At 42.4% G+C, this 22,174-nt stretch overlaps 1 pseudogene; it reads left to right on the top strand.

Moving 5' to 3' along the window:
- The first annotated feature begins 5,027 nt into the window (after nt 1–5,027).
- Nucleotides 5,028–21,268, top strand: LOC134127346 (uncharacterized; annotated as a pseudogene).
- Nucleotides 21,269–22,174: the final 906 nt, after the last annotated feature.

The raw sequence follows: 22,174 nt of genomic DNA, 5'->3' as shown, positions 1-22,174 counted from the left end.
GTATAACTCCAAGGAACATTGATATTTCTGGCTAGAAATTTTAATTCATGATGCTTGTGTAGGCCTATAAGTATTGCCATGAAAAGATTTTCGAAAAAGTATAGCGCCACCTATTGGCCTAGGTCAATGCAAAGTTTCTACATTTACATGTCCATTTCCTAGCCCTTTAATCTGATCCACTTCAAATCTGGGAATATAAGACGTAAGACTGTGACGATGGCTCACAGTGAGAATTGGGAGTTTTGGACCAACTTTGTTGCTGTGATGACGTCATCTTCGCATGAAAGTTCAACCACATCTTCTGAGCCTTGGCAAACTCCAAAACTCTTGGAAAGCTCATTGAGTGTCCTAGGTGATGACCTTTACAGACCTGATGTAGAGTTTTGGATCAAATGCTAAGAAATCCCTCCATTGCGCCCCCTGGAAGTTTTCGACGAAGCGGCGCCGGCACCATGTTTGACCTACAATTGTGGTGATTTTTTTAACAATTGTATTAAAGGGAGACTTCAAATAAAGTCTCTGACGACTATGCTCTAAAATAAACAGGAAGTCAGTTATAACCATATTAGTGTGAATATTCCCTGTAGTAGTGCAAGAGAGTCACCAATCCTATTTGAAGGACGTTTCAAACCACTAAATTGTATCAGAGCAGATAGCTCATCTGCAGAGCGCTCGGCCCCCAGCGCTGGAGATGTGGGTTCGATTCCCAGCACGGCAGATCTTTTTATTTTCACCTCTATTTCGGTTTTGCACTTTGTACATCGCCACAACTTATTTAATAAGACTCCTGATGTGACTTAAAATGTATTTAATGAATCCAGGATGTAATATTTGTTCAGTATGCAGGAGCAGTGATTTAATTTGTCATGTTTAGTTTTTTTACATGAGAATATGGTTCGGTACATGCTGAGTTAATGCGAACAGCTGACGTGGGGCGCTTGTGGTAGCGGGGCAGCTAACAGACACTTTAATATAATTACATCTATGGTTTAAATACTCGTATTCTGCCACATACTGGTGGAGATGCAAACACGTTTACTCTGCGATCTCCATAAACTGTCTCTGCTCTGCTCACTGAAGCAAAAGTCTCTGACGACTATGCTCTAAAACAAACAGGAAGTCAGCTATAATTTTTTTTAGTGTGAACATTCCCTGTAATTTTGCAAGAGAGTCACCAATCCTATTTGAGGGACGTTTCGAAGTATAAAATTGTATCAGAGCAGATAGCTCATCTGTAGAGCACTCGGCCCCCGGCGCTGGAGATGCGGGTTCGATTCCCAGCACGGCAGATCTTTTTATTTTCACCTCTATTTCGGTTTTGCACTTTGTACATCGCCACAACTTATTTAATAAGACTCCTGATGTGACTTAAAATGTATTTAATGAATCCAGGATGTAATATTTGTTCAGTATGCAGGAGCAGTGATTTAATTTGTCATGTTTAGTTTTTTTACATGAGAATATGGTTCGGTACATGCTGAGTTAATGCGAACAGCTGACGTGGGGCGCTTGTGGTAGCGGGGCAGCTAACAGACACTTTAATATAATTACATCTATGGTTTAAATACTCGTATTCTGCCACATACTGGTGGAGATGCAAACACGTTTACTCTGCGATCTCCATAAACTGCCTGCTCTGCTCATGGCGATGTTTAAAGTATGTAGTATGCAGTATGTAGTATTAGTATGCAGTCAAATAGCCGCATCCCTGACGTTTATGACACACCAAGCCGTTTGAAAATCGGTTGAAAATTGAGCAAAATAAAGTTATTTCAGCACTACATGCACAGTAGACTTTAATGTTATAACTGGACGAGCGGTCCTGTCCTAAGATGGCCGCCGTGTGACGTCGTCGGGTCCCATTGGCTCTCAGCGCCGGTAAGCCATCTAGCCTTTCTATACATGTCTATGGCCCAGGCGAGCAGAGGTGCGGGACGCGGGACAGACAAAGAGCGAGGAGGAGGAAGAATGGCGGGGACCGCGTTCACAATCACGGGACGGTAGGATACGTCTGGCAACTGCAAGTTTAGCTTCAAGTTAAGTTCAGGGTCCGCGTCACCTCCGGCGTTGAAGATCATCCGGCGCCGCGGTTAGCAAAATATAGCTCGTGTAGTGCTATGTGGGGTCTCCTCGCTAGCTAGTGAAGTGTTTAGCTAACTTTAGCAACTTTATTAGCTCGTCACCAACGCCGCAGGCTTCACTGCGCCAGCAAACAACGACGGCCAGCCGCCTCGCCTCGACAGCCCGTGATGTGACCGCAGCTCACCGGCTTTCTCCCCCTCTCTCTCCCACGCCACTAACAGACGTTTGTGAGTAAGTACCCTGCCACATGTTACTCCACTTTGTCCACGAACAGCAATGTGGGCAGCGGATCGTAGCTTTTTTTTTAACTGAACGGGTAGAACTGTGAACTGCGGGTGGACATAATACTGAGGACGCAGTGTGAATAACATTGAACTTTATTGTATGCACGGACCTCTTCGTTATGGGTAGTCTTGAATGATGTGAATGCATGTTTTCCTGCATTCAGTTAAGAGCAACAGTGTTAAGCTTGGCCTGTCGTTTACCGCATCTATGGCTATTTGTTGCTAATGACATTAACACGCATTGGAGGTGCTTGTGTGTTGTTACAGGGGATTTATCTGTTGTGTTCTGGTTAATGAGCCCCCTTCAGTTACAATAACTAATTGAGTAGGACTGGTGTGCCCCTGTTAAAGCTTGGTCATGAACAAAGGGAAACGTTTCAGTGTGAAATAGTTGTTTTAAACTCCAATTAAATCCTACATTGAATATAACTTCATTCATGGTTGGGTCGACCTGCTAAATATGATCAAGCCTTTTAAAAGTTTATTCAGCCACTGCAAAGTAACAGCGCGTGAGTTCATGTTACTGCGAGAGTTCGCCAGCTTTAACTTTTTAGGTTTTGCACTTTGTACATGGCCTCAACTTATTTAATAAGACTCCTGGTGTGACTTGAAATGTGTTTAATGAATCCAGGATGTAATATTTGTTCTGTATGCAGGGACAGTGATTTAATTTGTCATGTTGTATATTTTTGGTACATGCTAAGTTAATGAATATACATTCTAAAGTGCAATATCCATATGTGAATAAGAGTTGTATAGGTTTATGATAGTCGATATGGTGTGGGAATGTCCCTTATGTAGTTGGTCAATAGGAACTATATTAGGCAGTAATAACAGCTAAGGTAATTACAGGTGGATATTTCTGTGAATTCACCTTGATTGAGACTGCATCTATAAGATGTACAGGACAAGAAAAATGCACTGGATGTAAACTGTACGTGTGTTGAATCAATTATACGGACGCAAACTGGAGAACGAGACGAGCGTTTGCTGTGATTCTTGCGCTTCAGACTCTACCTTTATTTTACAGGAATGCATCTTTTTGTTATCGTGGTCATCGTGCCCGAGACCCGTAACGATTACTCCGCAGGTCTTTTGCAGCGGGGCAACAGCCCGGCGTCGGTGGATTCCGTTCGCGAGGCCGCAGATTCAGGTTTGAATGGCAGCCCCGAGAATGATTTGTTTAGTCTCTTTAGTCTTTTTTGACCCGCGAGCCCGGCCGACCGCCGCCCCACCCCGACGTGCGAGAATAGGCGAAGGCCCGTTCATCGCTGCTTGCAGCTTTAATTATTATTATTTCGCCACTTCGAACGCACTTTTGGGGACTTCATCATGTTCAAAAACTCTTGAATTTTTGCACGCGCATCAGAAGTGCGCAAAATTGACGTATGATTGGGGTCCCGCAATTAGAGGAGAAAAAAAAGAACTCTCTAGCGCCCCCCAAAGTGGCCGCAATGTTAATTGATTTTTTTACTTTTACCGATCGACCTGGAACCTTTTCACACAGGTGCTCTTGGATGTGCTGTACACAAAAAAAATTATGGTATGCAAATGCGCCTACCGTTTTATGGCCGCCATTTTGAATTTTGTGAAAAACACGTTTTTGCGAACTCCTCCCAGACGCTTGATCCGATTCTTACGAAATCTTCGGCAAAATGATCGTTGGCTCGATGCGATCAAAAGTTATTGAAAGAATGTTGATATCTCATTTTTCAATAAAGTTATGGACCAATGAAGTTTGTAGGTTTGTGTCCTGAAAGTTCAAAGTCCTATAACTTTTTTTTTTCCAACCCCCATTTTCACCAAATTTTGAGGACATGTTCACAATGAGTCCTAGAACATCCCCAAATTTTCCCAGAATATTTGAACATTAGGGGGCGCTGTAGTGATTCTGTGTATTTTTGGCCATTTCCTTCAATTTTTGCATTTACAAACGAACGAACTCCTCCGAGAGTTTAAATCCGATCCATTTCAAAATCTGGCAACTGGTTCCTGACACCCTTGGGGTCAAAAGTTATTAAAATCAAGAGTTTTCATAAAACTACCTGGGCGTGAGCTTGCGTGCAGTTTGGACAATTTTGGAAGATTTTTTTCCAAAATGTAAAATGGTATAACTCCAAGGAACATTGATATTTCTGGCTATAAATGTATATTCATGATGCTTGTGTAGGCCTTTAAGTAATGCCATGCAGTGATTTTCGAAAAAGTATAGCGCCACCTATTGGCTTAGGTCAATGCAAAGTTTCTACATTTACATGTCCATTTCCTAGCCCTTTAATCTGATCAACTTCAAATCTGGGAATATAAGACGTAAGACTGTGACGATGGCTCACAGTGAGAATTGGGAGTTTTGGACCAACTTTGTTGCTGTGGCGACGACATATTCACATGAAAGTTCAAGCACATCTTCTGCGCCTCGGCAGACTCCAAAACTCTTGAAAACCTCTGTGAGTATCCTACGTGATGACCTTTACAGACCTGATGTGCATTTTTGGATCAAAAGTGAAAAATTGCCTCCATTGCGCCCCCTGGAAGATTTTGACGAAGCCCCGCCCGCACCCTGTTTGACCGACAAGTCCGCTGATTTTTTACCAAATGTATTAAAGGGAGACTTAAAAAAGTCTCTGAGGAATTTTCTCTAAAACAAACAGGAAGGCAGTTATAATTTTTTTAGTGTGAATATTTCCTGTATTTTTGGCGGAGAGTGACCGATCCTATTTCAGTGAGTTTTCGAATTCTCAAACCCATCAGAAGGTTTAGCTCTCCTGGTAAGAAACCGCCCCCCGATCCTATGGTCGTGAGATCGTGTCCCGGCGAAATCAATTTTTTTTTTTTTCCTCCTCTTTTTAAACGCGTGTCTTCTGATCTAACGAACAAAATGATTCAGTTTACTCTCCTTGCTGAGGTTATGGACTTTGTACACTTAAGAGCAGGTATGTCAAACTCGTTTCAGTTTAAGGCCAGAAACTGCTCCGTGGCCGCGCATACAGCTGACAGAAGAAGGTAAGGCTGATGCAGGACAGCTGGCTCACGGCGCAGCCGTTTGGCAGCGTGTCGCGGGTTTGACATATCTAACCTAGACAAATAACACGGACAGTTCAATATATTTACATCTGGATTTAAATACACGTATTCTGCAACATACGGGTGGAGATGCAAACACGTTTGGTGATGTAAATAGATGTTACGGGGAAATTTTAAGTTAAAGAACTTCATCACCCAGAATTCCCTATTCTTGGTTGACGGACATGCGCAGACTACGTGCGCACAGCCGCGCACGTAGTCTGCGCATGTTCCGGTTTTGTGTTGAACAGGCAAAGTATCACCGCTCCGTATTTTAAACTGCTAACTACACACCTATACTTCAGGAACTATTACTACTATGTGGATGTAAGCAAAGTGTTCTCATTCCCTCTTGGATGTGTGCAGCCAGTGAGGTACGTTTTGTTTAAGGGCTTGTTATATCTGCTCGACGGCACGGACAGCTAACTGGGATAGCGAGTGGAGCTAGCGGCTGCCGGATGGAGCAGCCAGTCAGCCAGCTTGCTAACTACACACCGGTGCTTACGTCCACATGTACTCAACGAAGTGGAAACGCCTTTGACGGTGAGTGATTACGTTTTCCTTGTGCGTTCTCCAGTCTCACCCAGCATACGTCTTTTAGCTAAGCTAACTACGGTAGCTTTACAGCGTCAAAAGACACCTCTTCACGCTATTAACGCCACTTTGTTTACGTTTCCGTGTGCCCTAAATAACTTGGCCCGATTGAATCACTTTATTTACACACTTTGAGTAGAACCGTGCTCGCAGCAGCTAACTTAACTACTTTGTTGTTTAACTTCATTGTCTATAATCTGCCCGCAGCGTGCAGCCGGGCGCAGCTAAATGACACGTAATGTATTGTGCGTCTTCAATGCTTTTCAATATGTTATATATTTATTGCCTTCACAATGAGCATGAATCTAACATTAAATGATATGATTAATATGCCCCTCATTCCACAGAAATAATATACACACGTCAAGCTCATTATGGAGTTGAAACAACAAATTACTAAACTGTAAACAGTTAATATAAGAGAAAAAAATATTGTAATCAAGATAAATGTTTTCAAAACGTGTGATTAACTAGTCAATTGTCTATAATCTGTTGACAGCCATAATCGTATTCTGATAATACACGTTGGTGCTCAAATATTTTCAGATGGCCCGTGCAAAGTCATGCCACCAGTCTGAGGACATCACTGGGAATGGCACATGGGACACGTGGCTTTCAACTCCAGCGAGGTGGGAAAGCATTTCTTTATGTATATTTTGTTCTGTCTGCATAATTGTAAAAGACTTCTTCCCGCATTCGTACAACAGCATTCCATATCGTGTGACTGTCGATGGATGTAATAATTTGGCCTTCTTTTTTTCTTCCACCACACGGCACGGGTGGGCTTAACCGCGGGCAATCGTGGCAAAGACCCAAGTCGACTGGACCACAGCGGAAAATGATCCTTCCAGAGAAGAAGTTATTTACTTCTACAACGAATGGAAGAGTTACAACTTCCAGATGACAGCTCGCCGCTCATCCTTCTGGGCAACTTGAACATCCGACAGAACTTATGTGACCTACTGCGTTTATTTTCTCCTTTAGCTCTCACTAACTCTAACTTGCCCCAGCACCTGTTGTGATTTATTCTAGCGCTTCCACAATTGAATTTTGCTTGGTATTTCATCTAACTTGCCCCAGCACCTGTTGTGATTTATTCTAGCTCTTCCACAATTGAATTTTGCTTGTTATTTTATCTAACTTGCCCCAGCACCTGTTGTGATTAATTCTCTCTCACGGTGTCAAGTGTGTACCTTGATCTTTTTTTTGCTCATTGCAGCCCTTCTCTGCAAGGAGTGCTAACAATGCATGGTGCTGTTCATTAAGCAACTGGGTAAAGAGCTTGTAATGCCACATATGAAAAAGCTCATAAGCTCATTTATAATAAAATAATATATATAATCTTGCCTTGACTGAATGGGGGCGATCAAAGTTATTTTGGTGACGTTTTGATCATTGATTCACAACAAGTCCTGTGTTGTATAGGTTTGCTTGATGCTTTGGAATCTGTAGACCTGGATTTGTTATCAACCTGAATTGACAATCCATTGACAACATTGCTGGAATCTCCTCTCCCTTAAGACTGCAATATTACTTTTAGCTGAAAGTACATGGCTCCACTGATTCAATTTGAATTCACCAATATATAATGCCCCGGGGGAGAAGCGGATCTTACTAAATGTATTCATTAATTCATTAAGCAAAGCTCACTTCAGGAAGACAGCCACGTCGTCATCCAGCGGGTTTGGTTAAAAAGTTTACACATCTTGATGGAGCAAAAGAGGTGGGGTTAGCTGTCGTCATTGTACCTCGACTAATCCAAGGTGATCCTACGTTTCAATATTGCATCAAGCTAAAGAATCAAACAATAACATTTAAGATCCAACAGCTAACCGTTACGCGCTCTCCACTTCTTACAGAGCACTTCAAACATGGTCATGTTATCGCCTGAAGCCACACACTGAATCCACAGCTCCCGTGTTTTACAGAGACTCACGGGTGTGACTTGACTGTATGAAAATGTGATCTTCAATAAACGAATGACTTTCCGTACGACAAGGTCTGTGACAACTGGCTGATCGAGGGTCGTCACATGTAGGGGCCCGGTTCACGCGACGCCCCAGGTCGACCTTCTGATTTCCCGTCCGTGTTCCTCCTTTTTTTAAACGCGTGTCCGGCTGATCTAACGGACAAAATGATTCAGGTAACTCTCCTTGCTGAGGTTTTTAAATAACTGTACACTTAGAGCAGGGGTGTTAAACTATTTTCAGGTTGGGGCCAGAAACTGCTCCGTGGCACATGAACAGAATGACACAGCTGACTGACTGATATAAATAGCGGAGCCACAGACGCGCTCGTAGTCTTGCGTCAGTTCATGCTGTGAGAGTACGCCAGCTCTAACGTAATGTATTTCTGTTCAAAGTAACCACTATCCAGGTCTTGCACTTTGTACATCGTCCCAAGTTATTTAATTACACTACTGATGTGACTTAAATTGTGTTTATTGAAGAATGCTGCAAAATATTGATCCCTCTGCCCTGACGCAATGTGGGTGAATCGCCTTTTTTTTAGGTCACTTTTCGATTTTGCAATCACAAGTCAGCACGTAGCTCCGTTGCTTATTCACAGGACTTTCAATATTTTGACCCGGGTTCGCTTCCCGTTAGAGCCATCGTTTTTTTTCTTCTTTTTAACTGCGAGCCCGGCCGACCGCCGCCCCACCCCAACGTGCGAGAAGTGGCGAAGGCCCGTTCATCGCTGCTTGCAGCTTTAATTAGGGCCTGAGCCGACTGAAAGTCGGGCGAAAGCCCTATTGAAATTGCAAGAATTCTTCTTATTATTATTATTAGGGCCTGAGCCGACTGAAAGTCGGGCGAAAGCCCTATTGAAATTGCAAGAATTCTTCTTATTAGGGCCTGAGCCGACTGAAAGTCGGGCGAAAGCCCTATTGAAATTGCAAGAATTATTATTATTATTATTTCGCCACTTCGAACGCACTTTTGGGGACTTCATCATGTTCAAAAACTCTTGAATTTTTGCACGCGCATCAGAAGTGCGCAAAATTGACGTATGATTGGGGTCCCGCAATTAGAGGAGAAAAAAAAGAACTCTCTAGCGCCCCCCAAAGTGGCCGCAATGTTAATTTTTTTTTTTACTTTTACCGATCGACCTGGAACCTTTTCACACAGGTTCTCTTGGATGTGCTGTACACAAAAAAAATTATGGTATGCAAATGCGCCTACCGTTTTATGGCCGCCATTTTGAATTTTGTGAAAAACACGTTTTTGCGAACTCCTCCCAGACGCTTGGTCCGATTCTTACGAAATCTTCGGCAAAATGATCGTGGACTCGATGCGACCAAAAGTTATTGAAAGAATGTTGATATCTCATTTTTCAATAAAGTTATGGACCAATGAAGTTTGTAGGTTTGTGCCCTGAAAGTTCAAAGGCCTATAACTTTTTTTTTTCCAACCCCCATTTTCACCAAATTTTGAGGACATGTTCACAATGAGTCCTAGAACATCCCCAAATTTTCCCAGAATATTTGAACATTAGGGGGCGCTGTAGTGATTCTGTGTATTTTTGGCCATTTCCTTCAATTTTTGCATTTACAAACGAACGAACTCCTCCGAGAGTTTAAATCCGATCCATTTCAAAATCTGGCAACTGGTTCCTGACACCCTTGGGGTCAAAAGTTATTAAAATCAAGAGTTTTCATAAAACTACCTGGGCGTGAGCGTGCGTGCAGTTTGGACAATTTTGGAAGATTTTTTTCCAAAATGTAAAATGGTATAACTCCAAGGAACATTGATATTTCTGGCTATAAATGTATATTCATGATGCTTGTGTAGGCCTTTAAGTAATGCCATGCAGTGATTTTCGAAAAAGTATAGCGCCACCTATTGGCTTAGGTCAATGCAAAGTTTCTACATTTACATGTCCATTTCCTAGCCCTTTAATCTGATCAACTTCAAATCTGGGAATATAAGACGTAAGACTGTGACGATGGCTCACAGTGAGAATTGGGAGTTTTGGACCAACTTTGTTGCTGTGGCGACGACATATTCGCATGAAAGTTCAAGCACATCTTCTGCGCCTCGGCAGACTCCAAAACTCTTGAAAACCTCTGTGAGTATCCTACGTGATGACCTTTACAGACCTGATGTGCAGTTTTGGATCAAAATTGAAAAATTGCCTCTATTGCGCCCCCTGGAAGATTTTGACGAAGCCCCGCCCGCATCCTGTTTGACCGACAAGTCCGCTGATTTTTTACCAAATGTATTAAAGGGAGACTTAAAAAAGTCTCTGAGGAATTTTCTCTAAAACAAACAGGAAGGCAGTTATAATTTTTTTAGTGTGAATATTTCCTGTATTTTTGGCGGAGAGTGACCAATCCTATTTCAGTGAGTTTTCGAATTCTCAAATCCATCTGAAAGAATAGCTCAGTGAGTAAGGTGTTGGCCCCCCGATGCTATGGTCGTGGGATCGACTCCCGACGAAATTATTTTTTTTTCCTCCTCTTTTTAAACGCGTGTCGTCTGATCTAACGAACAAAATGATTCAGTTTACGCTCCTTGCTGATGTGTTTGACTTAAACAACTACACTTAAGAGCAGGTTTGTGAAAATCGTTTCAGTTTAAGGACAGAAGCTGCTCCGTGGCACATGAACAGAATGAAACAGCAGACTGAGGCACTCAGCTGGCGGACCGGGCAGCTGGTTGCGAGTTACGACACATCTAACCTGGACAAATAACACGGACAGTTCAATATATTTACATCTGGATTTAAATAGACGTATTCTGCAACATACGTCATGGTGATGTTACTAGAGAAAATGGTGCGGCCCCTTTAAGAGCTACACGCACGGGCTACGGAGGGGGAGAGCGCATGAGGAAGTTGTGTTGTTGTTGTGATGACGGAGTGGATGTAGCGGCCGGAGAATTGTCTGTACTGTAACTTTGTTACTCAGTGTTAGATTAATAAATCCTCAAAGAAAGTAAAGCGGACTTTTATTCACCAACCCCGGGACGAAGGGAATTAACCCCAAAGTTTACTTAGCCGACAGTACTTTGGCCCTGGAGCAGACAGCAACGCCTCCCCCTGCAAACTCCGACTACGGTCAGAGACGGACCGGCAGGAAAGGTGAACACAAGGCTAACGAAGTTAATTGTCAACATTAATGTGCCTGTCATGGTATGAGGCCAGACGTGAGTTGTGTTCTACATTCAAGAGGGTTTTTATTTAGCACTGAACAATAACAACCAGCATACGTCTTTTAGCTAAGCTAACTACGGTAGCTTCACGGGGATAAAAGACCCCTCTTCACTCTATCAGCGCCACTTTGTTTACGTTTCCGTGTGCCCTAAATAACTTGGCCCGATTGAATCACTTTATTTACACACTTTGAGTAGAACCGTGCTCGCAGCAGCTAACTTAACTACTTTGTTGTTTAACTTCATTGTCTATAATCTCCCCGCAGCGTGCAGCCGGGCGCAGCTAAATGACACGTAATGTATTGTGCGTCTTCAATGCTTTTCAATATGTTATATATTTATTGCCTTCACAATGAGCATGAATCTAACATTAAATGATATGATTAATATGCCCCTCATTCCAAAGAAATAATATACACACGTCAAGCTCATTATGGAGTTGAAACAACAAATTACTAAACTGTAAACAGTTAATATAAGAGAAAAAAATATTGTAATCAAGATAAATGTTTTCAAAACGTGTGATTAACTAGTTAATTGTCTATAATCTGTTGACAGCCATAATCGTATTCTGATAATACACGTTGGTGCTCAAATATTTTCAGATGGCCCGTGCAAAGTCATGCCACCAGTCTGAGGACATCACTGGGAATGGCACATGGGACACGTGGCTTTCAACTCCAGCGAGGTGGGAAAGCATTTCTTTATGTATATTTTGTTCTGTCTGCATAATTGTAAAAGACTTCTTCCCGCATTCGTACAACAGCATTCCATATCGTGTGACTGTCGATGGATGTAATAATTTGGCCTTCTTTTTTTCTTCCACCACACGGCACGGGTGGGCTTAACCGCGGGCAATCGTGGCAAAGACCCAAGTCGACTGGACCACAGCGGAAAATGATCCTTCCAGAGAAGAAGTTATTTACTTCTACAACGAATGGAAGAGTTACAACTTCCAGATGACAGCTCTCCGCTCATCCTTCTGGGCAACTTGAACATCCGACAGAACTTATGTGACCTACTGCGTTTATTTTCTCCTTTAGCTCTCATTTAAGTATTAAAATTCGCTGTATTTTTGCAAGAGAGGCACCAATCCTATTTGAGTGACGTTTCGAATGTGAAATTGTATTGGACCATATAGGTCATCTGCAGAGCGTTGGCCCCTGGCGCAGTAAACCAGGGTTTGATTCTTGGCATGCACAAGACTCCTCATGTGACTTAAAATGAATCCAGAATGCAATATTTGTTCAGTATGCAAGGGCAGTGATTTATTTAGTCATGTTTGGTCATGTTTTGGTTTTTTTACATGACAATATGGTTTGGTACATGCTGAGTTAATGAATATACATTCTAAAGTGCAATGTCCATATGTGAATAAGAGTTGTATACGTTTATCATAGTCAACATGGTGTGGAAATATCCCTTATGTAGTTGGTCAATGGGAACTATAGTAGGCAGTAATAACAGCTAAGGTAATTACAGGTGGATATTTCTGGGAATTAACCTTAAATGAGACTGCATTTATGATATCTAAGATATACAGGACAAGAAAAATGCACTGGATGTGTATATGTGTTGAATCAATTATACAGACGCAAACTGGAGAACGAGACAAGTGTTGCTGTGATACTTATTGTGGTCATCGTGCCCGAGACCCGTAACAATTACTCCGCAGGTCTTTTGCAGCGGGGCAACAGCCCGGCGTCGGTGGATTCCGTTCGCGAGGCCGCAGACTCAGGTTTGAATGGCAGCCCCGAGAGTGATTCGTTTAGTCTCTTTAGTCTTTTTTGACCCGCGAGCCCGGCCGACCGCCGCCCCACCCCGACGCGCGAGAATAGGCGAAGGCCCGTTCATCGCTGCTTGCAGCTTTAATTATTATTATTTCGCCACTTCGAACGCACTTTTGGGGACTTCATCATGTTCAAAAACTCTTGAATTTTTGCACGCGCATCAGAAGTGCGCAAAATTGACGTATGATTGGGGTCCCGCAATTAGAGGAGAAAAAAAAGAACTCTCTAGCGCCCCCCAAAGTGGCCGCAATGTTAATTTTTTTTTTTACTTTTACCGATCGACCTGGAACCTTTTCACACAGGTTCTCTTGGATGTGCTGTACACAAAAAAAATTATGGTATGCAAATGCGCCTACCGTTTTATGGCCGCCATTTTGAATTTTGTGAAAAACACGTTTTTGCGAACTCCTCCCAGACGCTTGGTCCGATTCTTACGAAATCTTCGGCAAAATGATCGTGGACTCGATGCGACCAAAAGTTATTGAAAGAATGTTGATATCTCATTTTTCAATAAAGTTATGGACCAATGAAGTTTGTAGGTTTGTGCCCTGAAAGTTCAAAGGCCTATAACTTTTTTTTTTCCAACCCCCATTTTCACCAAATTTTGAGGACATGTTCACAATGAGTCCTAGAACATCCCCAAATTTTCCCAGAATATTTGAACATTAGGGGGCGCTGTAGTGATTCTGTGTATTTTTGGCCATTTCCTTCAATTTTTGCATTTACAAACGAACGAACTCCTCCGAGAGTTTAAATCCGATCCATTTCAAAATCTGGCAACTGGTTCCTGACACCCTTGGGGTCAAAAGTTATTAAAATCAAGAGTTTTCATAAAACTACCTGGGCGTGAGCGTGCGTGCAGTTTGGACAATTTTGGAAGATTTTTTTCCAAAATGTAAAATGGTATAACTCCAAGGAACATTGATATTTCTGGCTATAAATGTATATTCATGATGCTTGTGTAGGCCTTTAAGTAATGCCATGCAGTGATTTTCGAAAAAGTATAGCGCCACCTATTGGCTTAGGTCAATGCAAAGTTTCTACATTTACATGTCCATTTCCTAGCCCTTTAATCTGATCAACTTCAAATCTGGGAATATAAGACGTAAGACTGTGACGATGGCTCACAGTGAGAATTGGGAGTTTTGGACCAACTTTGTTGCTGTGGCGACGACATATTCGCATGAAAGTTCAAGCACATCTTCTGCGCCTCGGCAGACTCCAAAACTCTTGAAAACCTCTGTGAGTATCCTACGTGATGACCTTTACAGACCTGATGTGCAGTTTTGGATCAAAATTGAAAAATTGCCTCTATTGCGCCCCCTGGAAGATTTTGACGAAGCCCCGCCCGCATCCTGTTTGACCGACAAGTCCGCTGATTTTTTACCAAATGTATTAAAGGGAGACTTAAAAAAGTCTCTGAGGAATTTTCTCTAAAACAAACAGGAAGGCAGTTATAATTTTTTTAGTGTGAATATTTCCTGTATTTTTGGCGGAGAGTGACCAATCCTATTTCAGTGAGTTTTCGAATTCTCAAATCCATCTGAAAGAATAGCTCAGTGAGTAAGGTGTTGGCCCCCCGATCCTATGGTCGTGGGATCGACTCCCGACGAAATTATTTTTTTTTCCTCCTCTTTTTAAACGCGTGTCGTCTGATCTAACGAACAAAATGATTCAGTTTACGCTCCTTGCTGATGTGTTTGACTTAAACAACTACACTTAAGAGCAGGTTTGTGAAAATCGTTTCAGTTTAAGGACAGAAGCTGCTCCGTGGCACATGAACAGAATGAAACAGCAGACTGAGGCACTCAGCTGGCGGACCGGGCAGCTGGTTGCGAGTTACGACACATCTAACCTGGACAAATAACACGGACAGTTCAATATATTTACATCTGGATTTAAATAGACGTATTCTGCAACATACGTCATGGTGATGTTACTAGAGAAAATGGTGCGGCCCCTTTAAGAGCTACACGCACGGGCTACGGAGGGGGAGAGCGCATGAGGAAGTTGTGTTGTTGTTGTGATGACGGAGTGGATGTAGCGGCCGGAGAATTGTCTGTACTGTAACTTTGTTACTCAGTGTTAGATTAATAAATCCTCAAAGAAAGTAAAGCGGACTTTTATTCACAAACCCCGGGACGAAGGGAATTAACCCCAAAGTTTACTTAGCCGACAGTACTTTGGCCCTGGAGCAGACAGCAACGCCTCCCCCTGCAAACTCCGACTACGGTCAGAGACGGACCGGCAGGAAAGGTGAACACAAGGCTAACGAAGTTAATTGTCAACATTAATGTGCCTGTCATGGTATGAGGCCAGACGTGAGTTGTGTTCTACATTCAAGAGGGTTTTTATTTAGCACTGAACAATAACAACCAGCATACGTCTTTTAGCTAAGCTAACTACGGTAGCTTCACGGGGATAAAAGACCCCTCTTCACTCTATCAGCGCCACTTTGTTTACGTTTCCGTGTGCCCTAAATAACTTGGCCCGATTGAATCACTTTATTTACACACTTTGAGTAGAACCGTGCTCGCAGCAGCTAACTTAACTACTTTGTTGTTTAACTTCATTGTCTATAATCTCCCCGCAGCGTGCAGCCGGGCGCAGCTAAATGACACGTAATGTATTGTGCGTCTTCAATGCTTTTCAATATGTTATATATTTATTGCCTTCACAATGAGCATGAATCTAACATTAAATGATATGATTAATATGCCCCTCATTCCAAAGAAATAATATACACACGTCAAGCTCATTATGGAGTTGAAACAACAAATTACTAAACTGTAAACAGTTAATATAAGAGAAAAAAATATTGTAATCAAGATAAATGTTTTCAAAACGTGTGATTAACTAGTTAATTGTCTATAATCTGTTGACAGCCATAATCGTATTCTGATAATACACGTTGGTGCTCAAATATTTTCAGATGGCCCGTGCAAAGTCATGCCACCAGTCTGAGGACATCACTGGGAATGGCACATGGGACACGTGGCTTTCAACTCCAGCGAGGTGGGAAAGCATTTCTTTATGTATATTTTGTTCTGTCTGCATAATTGTAAAAGACTTCTTCCCGCATTCGTACAACAGCATTCCATATCGTGTGACTGTCGATGGATGTAATAATTTGGCCTTCTTTTTTTCTTCCACCACACGGCACGGGTGGGCTTAACCGCGGGCAATCGTGGCAAAGACCCAAGTCGACTGGACCACAGCGGAAAATGATCCTTCCAGAGAAGAAGTTATTTACTTCTACAACGAATGGAAGAGTTACAACTTCCAGATGACAGCTCTCCGCTCATCCTTCTGGGCAACTTGAACATCCGACAGAACTTATGTGACCTACTGCGTTTATTTTCTCCTTTAGCTCTCATTTAAGTATTAAAATTCGCTGTATTTTTGCAAGAGAGGCACCAATCCTATTTGAGTGACGTTTCGAATGTGAAATTGTATTGGACCATATAGGTCATCTGCAGAGCGTTGGCCCCTGGCGCAGTAAACCAGGGTTTGATTCTTGGCATGCACAAGACTCCTCATGTGACTTAAAATGAATCCAGAATGCAATATTTGTTCAGTATGCAAGGGCAGTGATTTATTTAGTCATGTTTGGTCATGTTTTGGTTTTTTTACATGACAATATGGTTTGGTACATGCTGAGTTAATGAATATACATTCTAAAGTGCAATGTCCATATGTGAATAAGAGTTGTATACGTTTATCATAGTCAACATGGTGTGGAAATATCCCTTATGTAGTTGGTCAATGGGAACTATAGTAGGCAGTAATAACAGCTAAGGTAATTACAGGTGGATATTTCTGGGAATTAACCTTAAATGAGACTGCATTTATGATATCTAAGATATACAGGACAAGAAAAATGCACTGGATGTGTATATGTGTTGAATCAATTATACAGACGCAAACTGGAGAACGAGACAAGTGTTGCTGTGATACTTATTGTGGTCATCGTGCCCGAGACCCGTAACAATTACTCCGCAGGTCTTTTGCAGCGGGGCAACAGCCCGGCGTCGGTGGATTCCGTTCGCGAGGCCGCAGACTCAGGTTTGAATGGCAGCCCCGAGAGTGATTTGTTTAGTCTCTTTAGTCTTTTTTGACCCGCGAGCCCGGCCGACCGCCGCCCCACCCCGACGCGCGAGAATAGGCGAAGGCCCGTTCATCGCTGCTTGCAGCTTTAATTATTATTATTATTCTTATTATTTCACCACTTCAATCGCACTTTTGGGGCCTTTGCCATGTTCAAAAACTCTTGAATTTTTGCGTGCGCTTCAGAAGTGCGAAAAATTTATATATTCTTGGGGTCGCGCAATTTGGCGATGAAAAAAAGTGCTCTCTAGCGCCCCCTAAAGTGCTGCCTCTGGGGACATTTTTGTCCACTTTTACGGATTGACTTGAAATTTTGCACACAGGTGCTCTTGGATGTGCTCTACAAAAAAGTCAATCATGGTATGCAAATGCGCCTACCGTTTTATGGCCGCCATTTTGAATTTTGTGAAAAACACGTTTTTGCGAACTCCTCCCAGACGCTTGGTCCGATTTTGACGAAATCTTCACCAAAATGATCATTGGCTCAATGCCATCAAAAGTTATCAAAAGCTTGTTGATATCTCATTTAGTTTTTAATTGATGGACCAATCAAGTTGTCGGGGGTGTGGCCTAAAAAGGAAAGACCAATAACTTTAAAAGTAAAAGGCCTGTCGCCACCAAATCTTTAGGACATGTTCACATTGGGTTGTAGAACTTCCCCTGAGAATTAAAAAAAAATCGAACATTAGGGGGCGCTATGGTGATTTACTGTATTTTGGCCTTTTTTTCGCAATTTCCACCGTATTTTGGTTTTACAAACGAACGAACTCCTCCGAGAGTTTAAATCCGATCGATTTCAAAATCGGGCCAGTTGATCCTGACCCCCTTGGGGTCAAAAGTTATTAAAATCAAGAGTTTTCATAAAACTACCTGGGCGTGAGCTTGCGTGCAGTTTGGACAATTTTGGAAGATTTTTTTCCAAAATGTAAAATGGTATAACTCCAAGGAACATTGATATTTCTGGCTATAAATGTATATTCATGATGCTTGTGTAGGCCTTTAAGTAATGCCATGCAGTGATTTTCGAAAAAGTATAGCGCCACCTATTGGCTTAGGTCAATGCAAAGTTTGTACATTTACATGTCCATTTCCTAGCCCTTTAATCTGATCAACTTCAAATCTGGGAATATAAGACGTAAGACTGTGACGATGGCTCACAGTGAGAATTGGGAGTTTTGGACCAACTTTGTGGCTGTGACGACGCTATCTCCGCATGAAAGTTCAAGCACATCTTCTGAGCCTCGGCACACTCCAAAACTCTTGAAAACCTCTGTGAGTATTCTACGTGATGACCTTTACAGACCTGATGTGCAGTTTTGGATCAAAAGTGAAAAATTGCCTCCATTGCGCCCCCTGGAAGATTTTGACGAAGCCCCGCCCGCACCCTGTTTGACCGACAAGTCCGCTGATTTTTTACCAAATGTATTAAAGGGAGACTTAAAAAAGTCTCTGAGGAATTTTCTCTAAAACAAACAGGAAGGCAGTTATAATTTTTTTAGTGTGAATATTACCTCAATTTTTGGCGGAGAGTGACCAATCCTATTTCAGTGACTTTTCGAATTCTCACATCCATCTGGAAGAATAGCTCAGTGAGTAAGGTGTTGGCCCCCCGATGCAATGGTCGTGAGATCGACTCCCGACGAAATCATACTTTTTTTTTTTTTCTTCTTTTTTTAAACGTGTGTCCGGCTGATCTAACGGACAAAATGATTCAGTTTACTCTCCTTGCTGAGGTTATTAAATAACTGTACACGTTAGAGCAGCTGTGTCACACTCGTTTCAGCCACATACGGCTGCTGGGCACAGCTGCCGTATGTGTGGAGCTGGCGTTGCAGCCCGGTACGGTCTGGACGGTGCAGCCGTTCGCCAGCGTGTCGCGAGTTTGACACATCTAACCTAGAAAAATAACACGGACAGTTCAATATATTTACATCTGAATTTAAATACACGTATTCTGCCACATACGGGTGGAGATGCAAACACGTTTTGGGATTTTACTAGATGTTACGGGGAACTGTTACGTTAAAGAACTCAATTACCCAGCAGTCTTTGTTGACGGACATGCGCAGAGTAGAGGGCGGCTCGTAGTGTCGCGTGAGTTAATGCTGTTATCGCGAGAGGTCGCCATTGAAGCCCCGGCGTTGAACAGCTGCAGCTCGTATCAAGTCCGTATTTTATATTTTAAACTGCTAGCTACACACCTATGCTTAAATCCAAACGGACTAAACCAAGTGGAAACGCTTTGGTAGGTGAGTGATGACTTTTTCCTTGTGCGTTCTTCAGTCTTACCCACTTAAATAGCGGGGATACTGTAAACATGCTAACACTAATTCGGTGCTATTAGCTGCTTAAGGGACGTCCCGTCACAAACATCTCTTTTTTTCCGCGTCTCCGGCTGATCTAACGAACAAAGTGGTTCAGATTACTCTATTTGCTGAGGTTATTGACTTAAATAACTACACTTTAGAGCAGATTTGTCACACTAATTTGAGTTTACTGCCGGCTGTGGCTGCTGTGCACTATTTAGCACAGCCCAGGGCAGCCTATGCTATGCTTGAAGAACATCAACTAGCATACGTATTTTGTTCCTGTAAAGCTAACTACGGTAGCTTCACGGGAATAAAAGACCCCTCTTCACGCTATTAGCGCCACTTTGTTTACGTTTCCGTGTGCCCTAAATAACTTGGCCCGATTGAATCACTTTATTTACACACTACTACTCGCAGCAGCTAACTAACTACTTTGTTGTTTAAAAGCGTCAGCTAAATGACACGTAATGTAATGTGCGTCTTCAATGCTTTTCAATGTTATATATTTATTTCCTTCACAATGAGCATGAATCTAACATTAAATGATATGATTAATATGCCCCTCATTCCAATGAAATAATATACACACGTCAAGCTCATTATGGAGTTGAAACAACAAATTACTAAACTGTAAACAGTTAATATAAGAGAAAAAAATATTGTTATCAAGATAAATGTTTTACAAAATGTGTGATTAACTAGTTAATTGTCTATAATCTGTTGACAGCCCTAATCGTATTCTGATAATACATGTTGGTGCTCAAATACTTTCAGATGCCACGTGCAAAGTCATGCCACCATCAATGGGAATGGCACATTGGACACGTGGCTTTCAACTCCAGCGAGGTGGGAAAGCATTTCTTTATGTATATTTTGTTCTGTCTGCATAATTGTAAAACACAGACACCCAACTAATTCTCTCCTTCCCCGACTCGGACACTCAGGTGGCGGCACGGATCTCTGCATGTCTGACTGACATCTCCCAGTGGATGTCCGCCCATCACCTGAAGATCAACCCCGACAAGACTGAACTACTTCTCTTCCCTGGAAAAAACTCGCCCACTCAGGACCTGACTGTTAACTTTGGCGAACACCGTTAACATCAGGAGAATACGACCCCTTCTCACTCAGAAGGCGGCGCAGGTACAGATTCAGGCTCTTGTCATCTCTCGCCTCGACTACTGTAACTCTCTGCTGGCGGGTCTCCCTGCTACCGCCATACGACCACTGCAGCTCATCCAGAATGCAGCAGCTCGACTGGTCTTCAACCTTCTGAAATACTCCCACACCACACCGCTTCTCCGTTCTCTTCATTGGTTACTAGTGGCTCCCCGCATCCAGTTCAAAGCATTGGTACTGACGTACCACGCTGTGAATGGATCGGGACCAGTCTACATCCGGGACATGGTTAAACCCTACATCCCAACCCACACACTCCGATCTGCATCTGCCACGCTGCTTGTTCCTCCCTCACTGAGAGAAAAGCACTCGACGAGATCGCGACTCTTTGCTGTCCTGGCTCCCAGATGGTGGAACGAGCTCTCTGATGACATCAGGACTGCAGAGAGCCTCTCCATCTTCCGTCGAAAACTCAAGACACACCTTTTTAGACTCTACCTTGACTAAAACACTAGCAAACCGTAGCACTAACAAATGGTAGCACTTAAATTGTACTTATAATGCCACTTATCTTTAACATGTTTTGAAACTGCTTAGTTAATGAAAAATGTACTTTCTTGTTACTTGTTCTTCTGAGTTTGTATCTCTATGTGGAAATGCACTTATTGTACGTCGCTTTGGATAAAAGCGTCAGCTAAATGACATGTAATGTAAAAGCCTTCTTCCTGTGTTCTTACAACAGCATTCCATTACATATCGATGTAATAATTTGGCCTTCTTTTTTTCTTCCAGCACACGGCACAGGTTGGCGTCACAATCATGGCAAAGTTGACTGGACCACAGCGGAAAATTATCCTTCCAGAGAAGAAGTTATTTACTTCTACAACGAATGGAAGAGTTACAACTTCCAGATGACAGCTCGCCGCTCATCCTTCTGGGCAACTTGAACATCCGACAGAACTTATGTGACCTACTGCGTTTTATTTTCTCCTTTAGCTGTCATTTAAGTATTAAAATTCGCTGTATTTTTGCAAGAGAGGCACCAATCCTATTTGAGTGACGTTTCGATTGTGAAATTGTATTGGACCATATAGGTCATCTGCAGAGCGTTGGCCCCTGGCGCAGTAAACCAGGGTTTGATTCTTGGCATGCACAAGACTCCTCATGTGACTTAAAATGAATCCAGAATGCAATATTTGTTCAGTATGCAAGGGCAGTGATTTATTTAGTCATGTTTGGTCATGTTTTGGTTTTTTTTACATGACAATATGGTTTGGTACATGCTGAGTTAATGAATATACATTCTAAATTGCAATGTCCATATGTGAATAAGAGTTGTATATGTTTATCATAGTCAACATGGTGTGGAAATATCCCTTATGTAGTTGGTCAATGGGAACTATAGTAGGCCGTAATAACAGCTAAGGTAATTACAGGTGGATATTTCTGGGAATTAACCTTAAATGAGACTGCATTTATGATATCTAAGATATACAGGACAAGAAAAATGCACTGGATGTGTATATGTGTTGAATCAATTATACAGACGCAAACTGGAGAACGAGACAAGTGTTGCTGTGATACTTATTGTGGTCATCGTGCCCGAGACCCGTAACAATTACTCCGCAGGTCTTTTGCAGCGGGGCAACAGCCCGGCGTCGGTGGATTCCGTT

The sequence above is a fragment of the Pungitius pungitius genome, chromosome 4 (genome assembly GCF_949316345.1).
Source record: "Pungitius pungitius chromosome 4, fPunPun2.1, whole genome shotgun sequence".
Lineage (NCBI taxonomy): Eukaryota > Metazoa > Chordata > Actinopteri > Perciformes > Gasterosteidae > Pungitius > Pungitius pungitius.
Note: the sequence above shows the minus strand (reverse complement) of the source record. Positions and strands in the feature narration are given on the sequence as shown.